At 42.0% G+C, this 16224-nt stretch overlaps 1 protein-coding gene across 3 annotated transcripts in view; it reads right to left on the bottom strand.

The window, feature by feature from the left end:
* FYN (FYN proto-oncogene, Src family tyrosine kinase) overlaps positions 1-14557 on the bottom strand; it is an 80837-nt gene extending 66280 nt beyond the window's left edge. For 2 of the 3 annotated variants that reach the window (XM_059835749.1, XM_059835751.1), the window contains exon 1: positions 5538-5597. The gene's annotated coding sequence lies outside the window, so the exon portion shown is untranslated. Of the gene's footprint in view, positions 1-5537; positions 5598-14534 lie in introns of those variants that run through there. The other variant, XM_059835750.1, reaches the window with a different exon arrangement.
* Between the last annotated feature and the right edge of the window lie 1667 nt (positions 14558-16224).

The following is a 16224-nucleotide window of genomic DNA, read 5'->3' as shown; positions in this document are numbered from 1 at the left end:
TTTCTCCAGCTCTGCTGCCATCCTCATCCACGGTTCTGGGACGGACCAGTCTTGCAGCATCCGATGGGCTGTGTCCTTGGTCTGGGGACCTGCAAGATCCATGTCCCAAGTCCCTGTTCTGATCACAAACTAGTCCTTGAGATCAGTTACTTGTTGCTTCTTCTTGGTCTTCCCTCTGTTCTGACCTGAGTCACCATACAATGACCTGTTTTCTGGGCCCCGTTGGAGCCCTGAAGCCTGCTCCGGCTGCAACAGGGAGGCCATGGAGGAGCAGCAAGAGTTCCTACTCCCTCAGAGCTGACACTGGTTTTCCAGACACCTGGCTGCCCAAAGCACAAAAGTGCCTACTGTTCTCACCCACCTCTCTCCCCTCCAAAGCCAAAGGCATCCAGATTGATTAGTCTTGTGGCATACAACAGAACAGCAACACCATTATGTGTGTTGGCCTGAACTCCCCTTCTCCTTCAAGCTCTCTCCTTAAAACAGCAGCGCAAAGCTCCAGCTTCGAGACCTAGAGTGAAGATAATCTGGTCTGGGTTTAGATCCAGGCTTCCCCCAAAGCCTGAGCTTGCTCAGTGTCAGGCTCTGGCTGTCCTCAAGCTGTAGGAGCAACAAGGCTGCTTGATCAGAGCCTGATGCCTTTAACACTGGTTTACTTAAAAGTGTTGTGCCAAAGGGGTATGTGGAGGGGCCTGAATAATTCAGCAAGTTCTTGAAAACAATGCGAGTGAAAATATATTTTAGGCATCCTAGGAACAGCCAGTTTCTCTCTACTGAGGCATCCATAGCACTTTTAATGTATAATTTCCACTGTAGCCTGCTAAAATAATGAGATTTATTATTCCTGTCACATGTCCTTTCTGGGAGGGTGTGGGAGAGGGAAGAAAGAATATTAGTTATCAGTCACCACTTGCCAAGAGTAGATTAAGCCCTCGAGAGTTATACATTCATGCATAAATGACTCAAGGGAGTTTCATTTATTCCGTTTCTCCTAGCTTATACTTTTTTCCTCCTGTCCTGCAGCCCTTGTTCCCCTGTTGTACTTGGTCACAACCCGCCTGCAGTGGACAAGTTGAAGAGTGGTAAACAATTCTGGATTTTTCCCCTTTCATTATGAGATTTCATTTGGACTCCCCTTCCCAGACCTCAGAGCATGCCTGATTTCTGGGAGCAGAACAGAGAACAAGAATAAAGTTAATCTTTAGCAACGTGATAAAAATCACTTTCTCACACAGACAACTGGAAAATGATTTCAAAAGAGCTGTTGTTCCAAGCACCTGATAGCAAAACCAGAAACTGATGCCAACCCACACCTTCCTGCTCATAGACACAGCTCGCTCGTTTTCTCCCCGGCACTCCCTCTTCGCTACTAATTCTACCTGGAACTAAAATGTAAGTAACCACTGAGAATACCCTCACACCAAAATGGGCTGTGCTTTGAGAGGCCGCTATTTCCACAACAAAAAGACAAGCACTGCCGCATTACAAGTGGGGTCACCTCATCTCTCTTTTTTTTTAAAAACATAGTTAGTAAAAGCACATTAAGCAATCAGATTGGAGAAATGGGATAGGAGAAGAGGACACATGGGGATTTGATGGCTTTGGTGCAATCTAAGACTCGGAGGAGCGGGCAGGTGAGCCCAGCAGCTGGGAAGGGAGGGGAGGAGGGGGCAGCAGGAGATGCGGAAAGGGCGAGCAGCTTGCACTCCTAACGCCAGCGCGCCAGCTGGCAGCTACGTGTTGCTGGTTGCGTGTGGGCTGTGAATATAACAGAAGAGATGAGCCTTTAGGGGAGGAGCTGTCTGATAAATCATTAATGAATGAAAATATGAAGTAATCTGTCTGCCTAGGAGGCAGAATCATCTAATAATGAGGATGGTGGACTAGGAAGCCGGAGATGAGGTTCCTATCTCACCCACAAGACCGCTGGCACACCAGCTCCTTTTGCTGTGCATAAGAAGATACACCTGCCTCCTTACACTGAAGGGCTGCTTTCTTAAAATCAACACGGAAACCCCATGATCTAGATGAAAACATGATAATAAAATTTACAGCACCCTTTGTGAAAACTGCACCCCCTGCTCCTCTTTTGTTGCAGGCAGTGCACAAAGAAGCAAAATCCCTTCTCAGAGACAGCTTTCACTAAAGCAGGGGGTTTCTCAAAGCCATAGCAAAACCTAGTACGACCTTTCACCAGTGCCAGCGGCATTTAATTTTAAATCGATTAACTACATACATGGTACTAATCACCCAAGGGTATGTTTTAGCAATCAGACTATTGGTTGGAAATGTAAAGGTATGTCTGTCTGTGGATAGGCACACTCTGCTTTCTCTGTGCTCTCCGAAACGAAGAGGAAAAAGCTCGAGAAATGATGTTGAAAGGTGCATTTGTAGTTATGGGGATAGCTGCAGGGGCAGCAGACACAGGCGGTCGGAAAGCGATGAGGTTGTCAGGGGAAGGGGCAGGAGGTTAGTGCAGTTCCTTTTGCACAAAGACCTAGCAGGATGTGTCATGCAGCACAAAATCAATACGGACCCTGCATGAGAAAGCAATCGTCAGTTTTGTACAGTTCTCAGGCTTGTATGAAAAGATCCTCACAAAGGTGATTCTTCATTTGTGTGAAATCTTTAACTGCTCTCTTTCCTCTATCTTAAACCCCTTGAATGTTCAGGGATTAAAATAGTTTTAAAATAAACGCCTAAGAAAGACATGGCACAAATCAACATGAATCCGTCTAACGTTGGTACATTTCTGGGATAACAGATAGAAAAGTGCTTTGTCATTCAATGTACTTAAAACACGATTTTCCACAGCAAACGATGCATAGATTGCAGCAGAAACCACAAATAGAAGACACATATGGTCATGACAGAGCTTATGCATATAGAAACTTGACCAAGCATCTGAGCAGATCTGTGGAGTTTAACTGCGTACCTATTTGCAGCACTGAAGTCCAGTTTAATTATCCTGCCAAACCCCACTGAGCCGTAACAAGGTTATTACCATTTACCAAAGGACCTGCTCAAGCAATTTTACAAGGAAATTGTCTGCACCTATCTAATTGGCAAGAAGTAGCTAAAATTACATTAGACCTGGAAAGACCAACAAAGAAGCAGGAAGCTCCGAATGGTTCAAGAAGCTTCATGAGGCTGTTCCTGTAAATCACAGCAGTGGAGATTTGAGGATGAGCTCCCTGGAGAGGCTCCAAGTCACCGTCAGATGCTATTTTCCACCCAGAACAAACATAACGCAGGTGAGATGACTTACAGTGCACAAAAGTATGATTTCTCACATACATAAGCCTTCTACTTGTTACTGAATATATTTACATAATAAGTGGGGTTTGTAAATTATCCACTGATGATGTAATACAGATTTAAATAATCTGCAGTGTCAGTCTCTGCTATTTGCAAGCCGTATCTGACACTTTAACAGCCTTTGCAAAAGATTTAAGTGGGCTCCATTGAAGAATCCTATTTTTCAAGCTTTTGTTTAATCATAAGATGAGCAACATCTGTAAAATTTAACAAATGGATTGGGATGGCTTAGATGTTTCCAGACCCTTGCAGGAAAACAGTACACAACATCAGAAGGAATTACTTCTGTAAATTACAGAAAGTTTAATTGGAGAATGCTGGACATGTTAAGCTACAGTCAAGCTTGTTAACACAATGACTGTACAGCATTACCTGCCGAGTAACCACAGAAGTACCTTTGGTGAGTCACTTACTAGTTTATGTCTTGCCAAACTGACCAAGAACTGGTTTCTGCCGGCGCCGTTACCAACAGCTACTTCGACAGGTTGCGTGGACTGCCATGACTTCAACTTGCGTCCCGCCTGCTATTTTGCTTGTGTGTTTGGGGTTTAAAAAAAAACAGAAAGGAAAAAAAAAAAGCTCCCTTCACACTCTGCTGACATAGATGAGCCTAGGACAGATGACCTGGATTCCAACTGGTTAAATACAAGAAAGGGCAAGTCATGAGCAAACAAAGTAAGCTCCAAGGGGATTTCTCTCAGACTTTCACAGTTTTCTGGTGCTTCAACCAACCCTGACTTGCAGAGCATATTAAATTTGCTGCTCTCCCTTCCAATATCATTAGAGAACTGTCTGTCAAAGAACAGATTTCTACCAGAGCTGGTTATCAATGTGAAGAAACTACGTAACTAATTGTCAGCTGTGCCTAGGGTGTCTTCCTCCTCCACCATGGAAATGAAAAGATTTTTATATATACATATATATAAAAAAAATTTTTCCCCCATATATTCTTGTTTTAAATAAGGAAAGTTCTTGTCTGGGTGACAAGTAGAAGCATCTCCAACCCAGAAGAGCCTAGAGCTACACCTTAAAGCTCCTGGAAATTATCCCAGACGCAAGAGATCCAAAAGAAGAAGAAGACAGCAAGACATTGACTATATTCATGGGTAGCTTCTAAAAGAGTTATATTCTGGGAAAAAAATACCATGAGAATTGCTGGTTACAATGGAAATGAAGCAGCAGTGATAATTTGACATAAAAATTCTCTACACAGCAGCACTCTCACACCTCCTGCTGAAGCAGGATGGTGGCCTGGAATGGTACTGGTCTCTCATAGTATTGAGGAAGAGTTTTCTTAGAGAAGAAGAGGTGGTTAAAAGTCACGGCTTAGGAATTTTTTTTTTCTTTAATCAGAAGTACAACTAGGGAAATATTTAATACAGCAATAGAAACTTTTGATGTTAATCAACAGAAATATTTAATAGAGCAAGGGCAATTAGAAGTCCCCTGCAATATATGTGACTTTCAATGATGTCTCAGATATATGCCTTAAAGGAAAAACATAATTTTATTTCAATTTCTGGAAACATAAAGGTGCTGTAAAAGGGGTCTTGCAACACCAGAGTACCAGGTCTGTGTTTCCCACAAAACTTAAAACTCAGGTCTCACATACATTCACCCAAATCACACATGCATAAAAGCATGGGTAAAAGCACATGCAAGTTTAGGGACCTAAACTGGATGGGAAAAGCAAAGTAACAAAAACAACCCAAGTGTGAGCTTTTCCCAAAGACCCCTCCCTGCCTGTGCACAGCGAGCAGCTCAAATGCTTTGGTCTCTCTGCCTGGAAACAGAGCTCCTTTCTCAGAGCTCTGCCCAACATCCACCTTCTGAAATGCCTTCAAGGTGGGCTGCTTTCTGCGTACTATGCAACACACAGCCCTTTTGCACTCTGCTGCAACAGATATTAGATGAAGGGTGCTACATCTTTTACTGAGCATGAGCCACGTGGAACTGCTCAGAGCAAGACAGGAGCCACGGCTACGTGCAAGATTCGCTATTGTTGATAATAGTCAATGACATATTCCACACGCATGACCAGAAAAGTTTCTCCAAACAACTTTTTCTAGATAACATCTACACCACATGCAGAGGATGACACACATGTGGAAGGCACATGCAGCACTAATGCAGAAATGATGAATACTTTAGTAAAAACGTGCAAGAATTCTGCTTTACACTAGCAATGCAGCTTGTGTCTTCGTCATGCTCTTACTTACTCGGGGTGAGCAAAAGGCTGCTGAAGGAAGCCCCTTGATTCAACACAGCTTTTCTTCTGCTTTGTCAGCTTTGAATAGCGTGCTCTCCCTCTCATCTGAAATGCTTGGCTTATAAACAGTCTAATCCAAAAAAGAAAACGAAGATACATACTGTCATTTACAACTGTGCATGCTAATGCCTCAACAACATCTAATGACATACAGGAAAGCTGGTGGTTAGACTCACACTAAGCCTCCCTGTGTAATTACAGTCAGTTAGAGGGCAAAACTCAAGGGCAAAACATTTTAAAAAGCAAATGGAATGATCTTGGGCTCCTGCAAAGGCATTTAGCAGATACCAAAATGGTCATAGAGGATATCTTAAAAACAAGACTGTGGATGTTGCATAGTCCTCCCAGCCAAAAAGTATGCCACTTCACTCATATACAAACTTTTTTCTCTGTGTTTTGACACATTTGGCATAATCACCATGGTAGAAAACAATGAGAAGTCTACAGCATCTACCAGCTGTCGGTGTCTATGTTTTCTATATGTCTACAGATGTATTTGGAGATAGCTTGCTCTATAGATAGAACAGAATTTCATGTAATGGATCGTCCATCAGCCTCTGTCTTACAAGAATAAAGACACGTAGTTGCCTAAATATTTCTCATCAAAGTATGTAAATGGAAAGAAATGGGGGGAAAAGGGGATTATGCTTGATAGTAAGCGGCATGCACAGAGAAACTGATGCCCTAATACTGCAGAATTAGCAGAGGGGGGAAAAACGGACAACAACTCGTGTCATACACAACCAACAAATAACATGGCAAAATGAGAACTTCCCTAAACTTATGATTCAGTCTAATTACAGCTAACTAGACTCAGAATCCATCACAGCAATGGGTGCCGGTGCACTGATGCAACCACTAGCTTTAAGCATACTGTAGTATAATTTGGTGTAAGTTCCCACTGAAAAAAAGACAAACTTTTAACAAGCAGCAAAAGAGGACAAGAAATGACCTGAACTCCTGTTTCCAAAGTGTGCAGTGGAAGTTTCTTTGCACAGAGTCTTCTTTCTAACTAGCATCTTAACTGCATGAACAGGAAGTCTTGTTAACCAGCAGCCAAAGTAGTTAAAATTTCGGATCACATCTAAGATCCATGCATATATTTTATCTAATAATTTTACAAAGAATCTAAAAAGTCTCATGCTATTTCTATTTTTATCCTTCTGCCTGTAAAGCCACTTGCTTCAGTTACCATGATTTTTGCACAAAATAAAAATACAAGGTAAGACATGCAGTTTGATTAAAAAAAAGCAAAACTTATGTCAGTAAATCAATAGGGTCTGAAAGGTTGTTACAGGATTAGATACCACCTTGTAAGACTAAAAGGCAGGATTCTCAGCACTCAGCACAGCATTCAAAACCCTAGCAGACTGAGCTAGTAGATTTTGTATTTCTCACTGCTGCTGTTGCATGACATGATCAAGGATGCACACAATCTTCAAGGTTTTTCAAGCTTTTGCCAGAGGGAAAATTTCAAAGCAGACTTCTCCCTGTCTCGTAATACTAAATGGGCTGGGCAGGAATGACATTTACACAGTTGAATTTTTTATTATTTTCTCTTCCCTAAAAACAATAGGAGCAATATGACTTACCGTATTAGACATATTCCTATAGGTAGGCAGAGAACAGGTATAAAGGTCACAAGGACAAAACACTATTTATTGGAAGGCTGTATAAAACCTCTGTTAGCTCTGAGGTTTTCAGGGTGATACCTTCAGCATGAACATAAATTTCTCATGAATTTACACTCACTGCATATTTTCTAAAAATCGGCATCAGTGATTTCCCTGGTAACATGTCTTGGGAAGAGCTGAATTTCCCACACCAGTGGAGGCTGTGTGGGACCCCTCGGAGCCCATGAATGCTGCTCACCATTGCAAGCAGGGCTGCTGCAGGACGATGCAGAGCTTTCCACCTCAGGTGACGGAGAGTGACACGGCGAGCAGGAATCTCCCCCACCACTGAGCACTGTTCTTCAAGACCCACCCATCTTCATTTTTATTTTGAAATGGGTATTATGACACAGCACTGCAGGTGTTCTCAAAACATGCACTAATGTACGATCTTCACACTATCTTCTTTAGTTTCTCTTCTTGGTTTTTCTGGATTGCTTCCCAGGCTTTCTTTTATCTTCGAGCTTAGCAAACTGATTAATATAAATAACTCAATGTCCAAAAATATTCAGCTTTGGTAATCTGCAATGAGATCTCTCCTCTTCTTCACGCTCCTTTATATGCAGTTTCATTATGTTCGTGCCAGATGAGCATTTAAGTGAGAGGGAGACGTAATGAGAGATGAAGAACTAGAGCAGCGTGCTTATGCTAGGAGGTGGAAACAGGCGCTTGTGCCTAGAGAGCCGTACCAAAATCTTACTGAAGAGATAACTTGCCTATATGTGAAGTATTTAGTGCCCCACATAAAGTTTCGCAAGATGTGCAGAGAAATCTCCTAAACAAATCCCATAATAATTAAATCTTCTTGATACTGCAGCATCCTGTATCACACACACACATGCATTCTGTTCTCCATTTAGTTTCAGCAACCTCTGCTGTACTCGGCTGATAAAATAATCTCCCAAATGACTGTAGCTCTAAAATCTATTAAATCCATGAAGTATTGATGAGGCAGAATTAATGTCGAGAGAATTAACATTAACAGCCCCCCTTTCCCCTGTATTTCATAAAATAAACTCTCTACAAGTAAAGCAGCACTGTGGCTGTACTACAAAATACAGCACGCTCAGGTCAGGAAAATCTACATCTGCCCACACACCTATAAAGGTATTTATCACTACAACATGTATTCATTTACTAAGAGTTTAATTCACAGAAACAGCCTTATCTGATGCCCAGAAATCATGCTCTCTATTCCTTTTAATCTTAGGTACGCTCCGTGTCTTACTCTCAGCGCAACACGCAAACCAGGCACCAGGTGAGATCCCTGCCTCTCTCTGCCTTGTGGCACTCATTAGCTGCAGGTTGAGAGCATTACCTACTAAGACCCTGTTGCTGCCTGATTACATACTTGGCACAAACAGTCCCAAGTTTGGCAATATTCTGCATGCTGGATGTTTGCTGGGAGATTTTTTTTCCCCTTGCTTTGTTGCTGTTTTGGATTTTTTGCATGACTTCAGCCAAAATTTTTCAAGCTAATTCTGAAACAAGGCATGGGAAACTGGAGTGATTTGTTCATGTTAAAAGCTTCTGGTCACCCCTTGAACAGCTTGAGGGGTTTTGTGATTTGGACCATAAACTTGCAAGGTGTCAAGGCAAAATCTTTGTATTTTGATCGTTGCAGACAACTCCTAAACATGACTAAATTACTAATCACTGAAAAAAATAAATCTCCATTTGCATGACCTCACAAAGGACGTGATGCTTTCTAGCAACTAAATTCCCTTGGAGATCCCACCTATAACACCCCAGGATGCCACTACCAGCTGGGTGGGACCTGTCTGCTCCAAGCTGCACTTAGTCTTCAATATTAAATGATCAGAGCTGGATGTGAAACTGGGTGCAAGGCTGTTCCATTTCTAAATCTGAACTCCTAACAGTTTGGATGGCAGTGACCCCTGCAGTGTATCACATACAGGTTTTTATTCAATCCTCTAGAGAGGAGGAAGTGGAACAGAAGGTTTGAGAACATGCCAGCGTGGCAGAACAGGAGTTTTTGCAGCAACTGCGCAGTGACAAAAATACCCTGATGCACATACAGAAAAGAGCAAAGTTGATGTAACGTGCCCTAAAGCAACATCTGAATTTTCAAATTTAATGCTTTTCTTTCAACAGAGCACCTGGGAGGGCTTGTTATCTAGATTTAAGAAAACAACCAATTTACCACTTGCAAAATCCTATCATGGATCTTCAGGCTGCTGTAACATCATGATCCACTGCAAACCTCTCTGCCATTGAGCCAGCTAAGAAAGCTGGGAGGTACAGCTGCTTGTAGTGCTCTGCTCCATCTGCTGTCTTAACTGTCCTTCCCTATTTCTTCTCCAGTGGCTACTGCAAGAGGGACATTCAGATGGATGGCCCACAGACCAGCTCTCTTTTGCTGAGCAATTCCAACAACTGGATCACCTCAACCTCAGGGAAAAAAAAAAAAGAAGAAAAAAGAAAGAAGAAAATCTATACTAAATGGATTACCAGTGAGACGTAGGACAACACTTGGGGAAAAAGACAGAGACTGAGACACAAAGATCTCTTCTGCAGGAGGCTGGAACATAACCTCCCTGTGTAGGGTTATCTGATTTAATAAACTGAACACAAGCATAACAGTGCTTCACATCTCTTAAGAGAGCAGACTAAATCCAACCTGGCTGGGACTAGAGACATGCAGTTCTGGGCAGGGGACAAGCCGCATTCCTTAGAAATCTTATGGACCAGATTGAGCATTTACCACACCCAGTGGCACCAACATGCACAACTTTCACACAGGCTAGACTGGAAGAAAAGAAACAGACTAAAACTGAAGGAATTACAAGCATAGCAAATCTTGGTAAACCCCAAGATATTTTAAAATGCTCAAACATTTCCACACGCTTTCCTTCCTAAGGATGCATGATAATCTTCAGCCCAAAGGACGAGATAATGAAGATACGCAACAGAAGCACATTATGAGGCACATCAGTGCCCAAATTAATGACTCTGGAAAATTAAAAGCTACTAGAAATAGGACCAAAATGCACCAGGTCAACCCTAATTACAGAGACTAGGTAATGATTCTGGTGAAGCCTCTTGTGGGCATGGCAAAATACAGGTAATAAAGCAAAAGTTACAGTGGGTTATTTTTGCAGTGAGAGCGCATATTCCAAGCTCTTTGCAGATAATACATAGTTGCTCTATAATACTTTATGTCAGAAACCTGACAAGTGTGAAGAATCACCAAGAGAAATCCAATAGAATTTTTGGTAGACATCAAGGACATAAATAATTGTATCATACAAATCGGACACCCTGGAATGCACAGGGCATCACAATCTTTCTAGAGGCAAACAGATTTAATATGCATAAAGATAGTGAAGATTTGTTTTTATATAATGTATTAAGATGAAAGCAGGCACTACCTGCTAATTTTTTTTAAAAGACATATCTGACTGTCCTTAATGGGGAAAAAACCAAAACAAAATAGCAGATGAGTGTCTTAGCAACTGAAATCCAAATTTTCCACGATATATCTGAGTAACTAGAAATAGCTGAAACCATTGTTTAAGATGTGCAGTTGCTTCTAATCTACAGAGAAGTGTGCAGATAGAAGCACAGCATCTCAGATTGCAGCTGAAACGTCAAAAAGCCTCGAACTTGAGGAGGCATCCCTGCCTAAATTCAGAGTGCAAAGAGCAGTGGACTTCCAGGCCCTGAGGTATATATTCAGCTTCAAGCCCTGTGTTTGAAGCATTCACAGCTTTCCTGGGAAGAGGAAATCTATAGGAAGAGGACGAGCACACAGTGGCACACCCGGCGCAGGAAGACGCAGATCAGGTTTATGATACAGCAGCCCCTCTATTCACTTCACAGCTTGATCCTCCTCTGATCTTGATGGCTGTAACCAACTACAGGGTCTAGATGGACAGGAACAGAACACCATACTGTACAGCATAAGTTATGCTTAGAAATATAAACAACTTTCACGAAAGGCAAGAGTTTCAAGGGGAGTCTGGACTGGCAAAGAGCAGTCTGACTAGGGAAAAAAATGAAACACAGATCACCCCAGGGTTTTCTGTCCTATATCAGCCACGCTTCTTGGGACTCCTTGTAGTGGTGTAAGTAAGTATTTGATGTGGAAAGATGGCCGTTCCGTGACTGCCTGCCAAATGCTGTGCTCAATGCAAGGCAGGTCAAACCTGTAGTGCCATGCAAATATCTGCTCTGACATCCACAAGGCTGCTTTACAGAAATCTCATCAAAAGAGGTCTCTTCTCACACTGCTCAGGGAGTTTTAAATTCAGCCAAGATTTACTTCCCAGCATTCAAGTATACTTCCCTAATCAGCTCCTAAAACCACTATGAATTTTTGATCTGGAGGCTGCATGACCTTTTCTAGGACTTTGATACAAGATGAATAAATAACTGCTGAGCCTCTGAGCTCAGCTGCTATATCAAGATAAATTCAAAATGTTCTCTTGATGTCCAATCCTTCTTGGATTCAGTGGGTTAGGGACAGAGACTGGGCAAAACTGTTTCCTTGTCTTATATTTCTTGTTATTATTTTTAAACTCTCTGGGAATTTGGAATGCCATATGCAAACCTACAGTGGTGTCAGAGATATTTCAAAGATCCTTACAGATGAGAAACGCAAGGTTCCTGATTATTCTACCTCAAAATAAGATTTTGCAAACAAGTTTGAAGTGGGAAGAGGGGAAGGAACAGCTGTGAAAACAAGCAAAATTTGTAGTCTGTTTACATATTATAATGGCTCCAGGGAAACAATATTAAATTCTAGGGCAAAATCCTGGAGCATGGAGTGGTACAAACCCAGCTCCGGACTGGCTTGAAGAAATTCCAGGATGTTTACAAACCAGCGGTAAGCAGTGTTTCTTTTCATAGGCTTATATCTCTAAGCAAGTCAGGAAAACAGGTAGTTTTCAGGAGCATCAGTTTGTCAGCTAATCTCCTAAATTTTGAGATTCAACCAAGTTGAGCAGCCATGCTCTCCAAGTCGGAACATGAACTATAAGTTGAGAAACATCACCCAAGTAGAACCTCTGTGAACCAGATTGTGGTTTTTTTTCCCCCCAGTAACAAGTTTACTGCATCTGTGTGACACCACGTTTCCTTGGAGCCACAAGAAGCAGCTTCCCTGATTTTTGGGGTCTTCTCCAAGACTCCTCTCTCACAGGCAGAGAAGATACAAAGTCCACACTGATCGACAGTGAGCAACAACAAGAAGCAACAAGGAAGCACTTTTTCACTCTGAGGATGGTCACAGATGGGAACAAGTGCCCAGAGAGGCTGTAGAGATTCCAGCCTTGGCGTCTAGTTGAATTTTGAAAATCAAGGCCCTGGGCAACCTGACCTAATAGGACCTGTTTCAAGTGTGGGTGTTTGGACAAGATGACATCTGGCAGTTTCTTCCAACCAAAATTATTCCATGATTCTAAGAAACATGCTGCTTCTGTCTCTTTCCTTTTGCTGCTCTTGAACGATGCTCTTTTATTAAAGCCAGCTATGGAGACTAGACTGGTCTCAGATGATGCATCTTTGAAGGGAAATTAAAACACCACAATCTGACTACCAGGTCTGCTGATAAACTTTTTTTTCCTTGGTGTTACACAACATCATTATTTCTGAATTATGACTCTACTCCTTGACCAGTGAACACCATAGCTTGGTCACACCCCACGCAGAGATCAGCCAATCATTAAGGACACCGGACAACTTTTAGGATCAAAGTATCGTTACTACCACCAAAAAGAGAACTAGATATAGGTCCTATCCTCTTTTGCAGTAACAGAAGTCAGCACAAAATCTCATGGACTAATGAGCACATGCTGCTGGTCTGTAGCTCATCTTTGGCCCTACAACTAAATTCTAGTTAAGTAATTGTTGTTCATATTTCCCAGTATATGGATATAGGTGCAAGCTTACAACATGCCCAATTGTCAGAAAAGCCAAACTGGAGAGAGAAAATTGCTTAAAAGAATGTGCTACAGTAGGGTTTACCCAGGTACCATTGTATAGGACTTTTCGTGCCTTTGGCCAACTTTGTAAAATTCTGATCTTCGTTATCTTATCTTTTCTTATCTTTAAGACTGTATACTCTGCAGAAGGCTAAACAATCTACATTTAAACATCTGCTAGCTAATCCAGATCTTTCTGTATGATGTAACAACATCTGTTTTTTTTAAATGGCAGAAAAGAACAAGTGTTCTCACAGAGCCAGTCTTTGATTTTCAGTTTTCTACCCTGCAGGCTATCCGACTCTGAAGTCTTCTGCCAGTGGAGAGTAAGCCAGTTTTCATCTGCAATCTGCACGTGCTGGCTGAAGAAAAAATACCAGTCCAATACCCTGCTTGGCCAAGGGAAAGAAAGGACACAGTCTTCTGCTGGCATTTTTTTCCTAGGGGTGATGGTGATCGATTGGCACCAGCCAGAACTGTGTATATTGACAGTCTCCCAGAGGGAAAAGCAAGATGAGCCTACAAACTGCTCCAGAACTGCTGCTCTTTTGCAGGTTGGAAGAGTTTTCTCAGGATTACTTCCCTCCAGTTGGGGCGTGTCACTAATCACCTCCCATTCTTTTCTGCCTCCTTCTCCTCACAGCAGTGCAACTCAGCAGCACAGACACATCGTACATGACATGCCATATTCCCATAGTGCCTGTAGGACCAGAAGTCTGTAGAAAGCTGATGCCTCTGGAAACGTTGCATACAGAACAACCAGAGAAGCAGCAAAGCTTGTCACATGGCATGGAAAGGAGGAATAGGAAAACTGGTATAGCACACAGGAGCATTAACTACCTCCTTATCTGAGGCATAAGCAAATCATCCTAGCTCCATGTGGCAAGTGTGCCAGTCAGACGTTCTGGAAATGGATGGAAAGATTTCAGAGTGACTGACACCCCCACCACTTTGGGAGGTATGTGCTCCCTCTACATTATTTTTGCTCCTGATTTTTTATACCACTAGTATGCTTTTTTGTTCCCCTTGTTTTTAAATTAGGCCTTTGTGTTTCTTCTACTCTAGGTTTTAGCTCAACCACTCTTCAGCAGAATACAACAGCTACAAACAAAATAAGCAGATGCCACTGGAGCAAATGAAACTACATTCCTCGCCCTGAGGCATGCTGTTTTCTGTCAATGCTTCTCATACTGCGAGTCTCCATACCAGAGTAAGAAAATATGTCTCTGTATTTCCCATCAGTTAGAAAAATTAAAACTGAAAAAAGCTAAAACAATCTTTCTGAAATGCTCATTGGAAAACAAAATTGATCAAGACAGCACCACTTACCAGAATTTGCCCCCCAAACAGAGCAAGTTTACATTCACCACATTTCCTCAAAAATGGCTTGAAAACATGCCCTGTAAAATATAAGAAAAAGGAAAGAAAAAATTAGTGACTGGAACACCACAAATTATGTTGCACTTCTTTCTCACTCTGCTAGCATTTATCACCAAACTTCCACCATTCTTCCCGTTCTAGGGAAGGAGGTAATTGGATTTGAACCTTCACAACTAATTATTAAATCCACCGCTGTTATGCAAAATATTAAAATAATTGCAGGACTCCCTCAGACGGCTCAGACACATCACTGGCACTGACACGACAGCTATTCAGACTTCAATGAGACGAGGTCAACAACATGAAACACACAGCAGCATACAGCAAGTGTGCCAATTATTTTAGAACCAGCCCTAAAAAAATTGGTCAACCCAGTATCTCTTCGTGATTTTGCTTTAACAAACTGGTTTTGCAGTGTGATGCACGTAAGGCTCTCGACAGCCTCCTTGCTTGAAAACTACACAAAGGAAAAAAAAGAGGGGTTTGTGCCACACTACATTTTTAGACTATATTAATTACTCAGCGTTCTCTAGAAGAACAAAGAGGGAGAAGAAGTAAGTCAACGCAATATCCAGTTCGACACACACTAGGGCCAGTTTGAAGAAGATGGAGAGCAGAAGTGACAAATGCCATCGTTTTGCCAACCCTGAGTAAATTTCAAATGACAGCTACTCCTTATTTTTCCTTGAGGCGAAATCTTTGAAAGAACAACTCACAGAGCACAGACTAAGAATGATGTTAAAACATTCAGTCTGTAAAGTCCTAGAAAACGGAGGAGCTATGATTCTGCTGGTGTTCCGGTTTGGGAGCCGTAACTGTACAGCAAACGGAGAAGGACACATGTTTCAGTGCCCAGGTGTCCACACCAGTGAAGCCAGACTGAATTTGAACTGTTTTAAACTCCCGTTCCCCCCAAGTACATGGCTGAATTTTCCACGAGAGAGGCATCTGTGAAATTACTGCTGGATGAGTAACTTTACAGCTATACACAGATGACTTGGACCCCTGCATTATTGATCATGAAACCTGCCTCAGCTGCAGAAGCAGCAGATCTTTGCACCGGCACCTCTCCTGAAGGGTGCTGTTGGGATCCGCAGGAAAGGAAAGGGGAATGACTTCTTAGGTCAAATTACTTTTACTGGTCATCGTTACATGAAAAGTAGCTAAGAAAATAAAATTTCTATTAAGGAATAACCAAATAAATCTTCCTTAGAACATGGCAACTGGATTACACTGCTCTAAATCCCAATTAGCAAGCAGACCTCTGATCTCATAAGGCTGAGACTTCATTTTGGGTGGAGGGTTCAGGGTAGTGAAAGAAGGAAAAACAAAGAATCATTACCAACCAGAAGAGGCTGTTGTGAAAGATTTTAGGAACAGACATTTTTAATCACAAAACTACAAACCAAAATGCTGTCTTCTCTACTTGCTTTCTTTATCTAGTCGTTGAGAAAAAACCCCGGGCATATCAAGGAATATAGAAAAAAAACCCCAACATCCCCTCCTCCCCCAACACCTTTTGTACAGCTTGGCAGAATTCGTGAAAACACTGAAAAAAAGATGGGTCTTAACTGCCTTACTCAGGCTTGGGGAAGGTGGTTATTATTCCAGTGCCATCCATTTCCCTCCCTAGCTTCCA

The sequence above is a fragment of the Gavia stellata genome, chromosome 2, assembly GCF_030936135.1.
Source record: "Gavia stellata isolate bGavSte3 chromosome 2, bGavSte3.hap2, whole genome shotgun sequence".
Lineage (NCBI taxonomy): Eukaryota > Metazoa > Chordata > Aves > Gaviiformes > Gaviidae > Gavia > Gavia stellata.
Note: the sequence above shows the minus strand (reverse complement) of the source record. Positions and strands in the feature narration are given on the sequence as shown.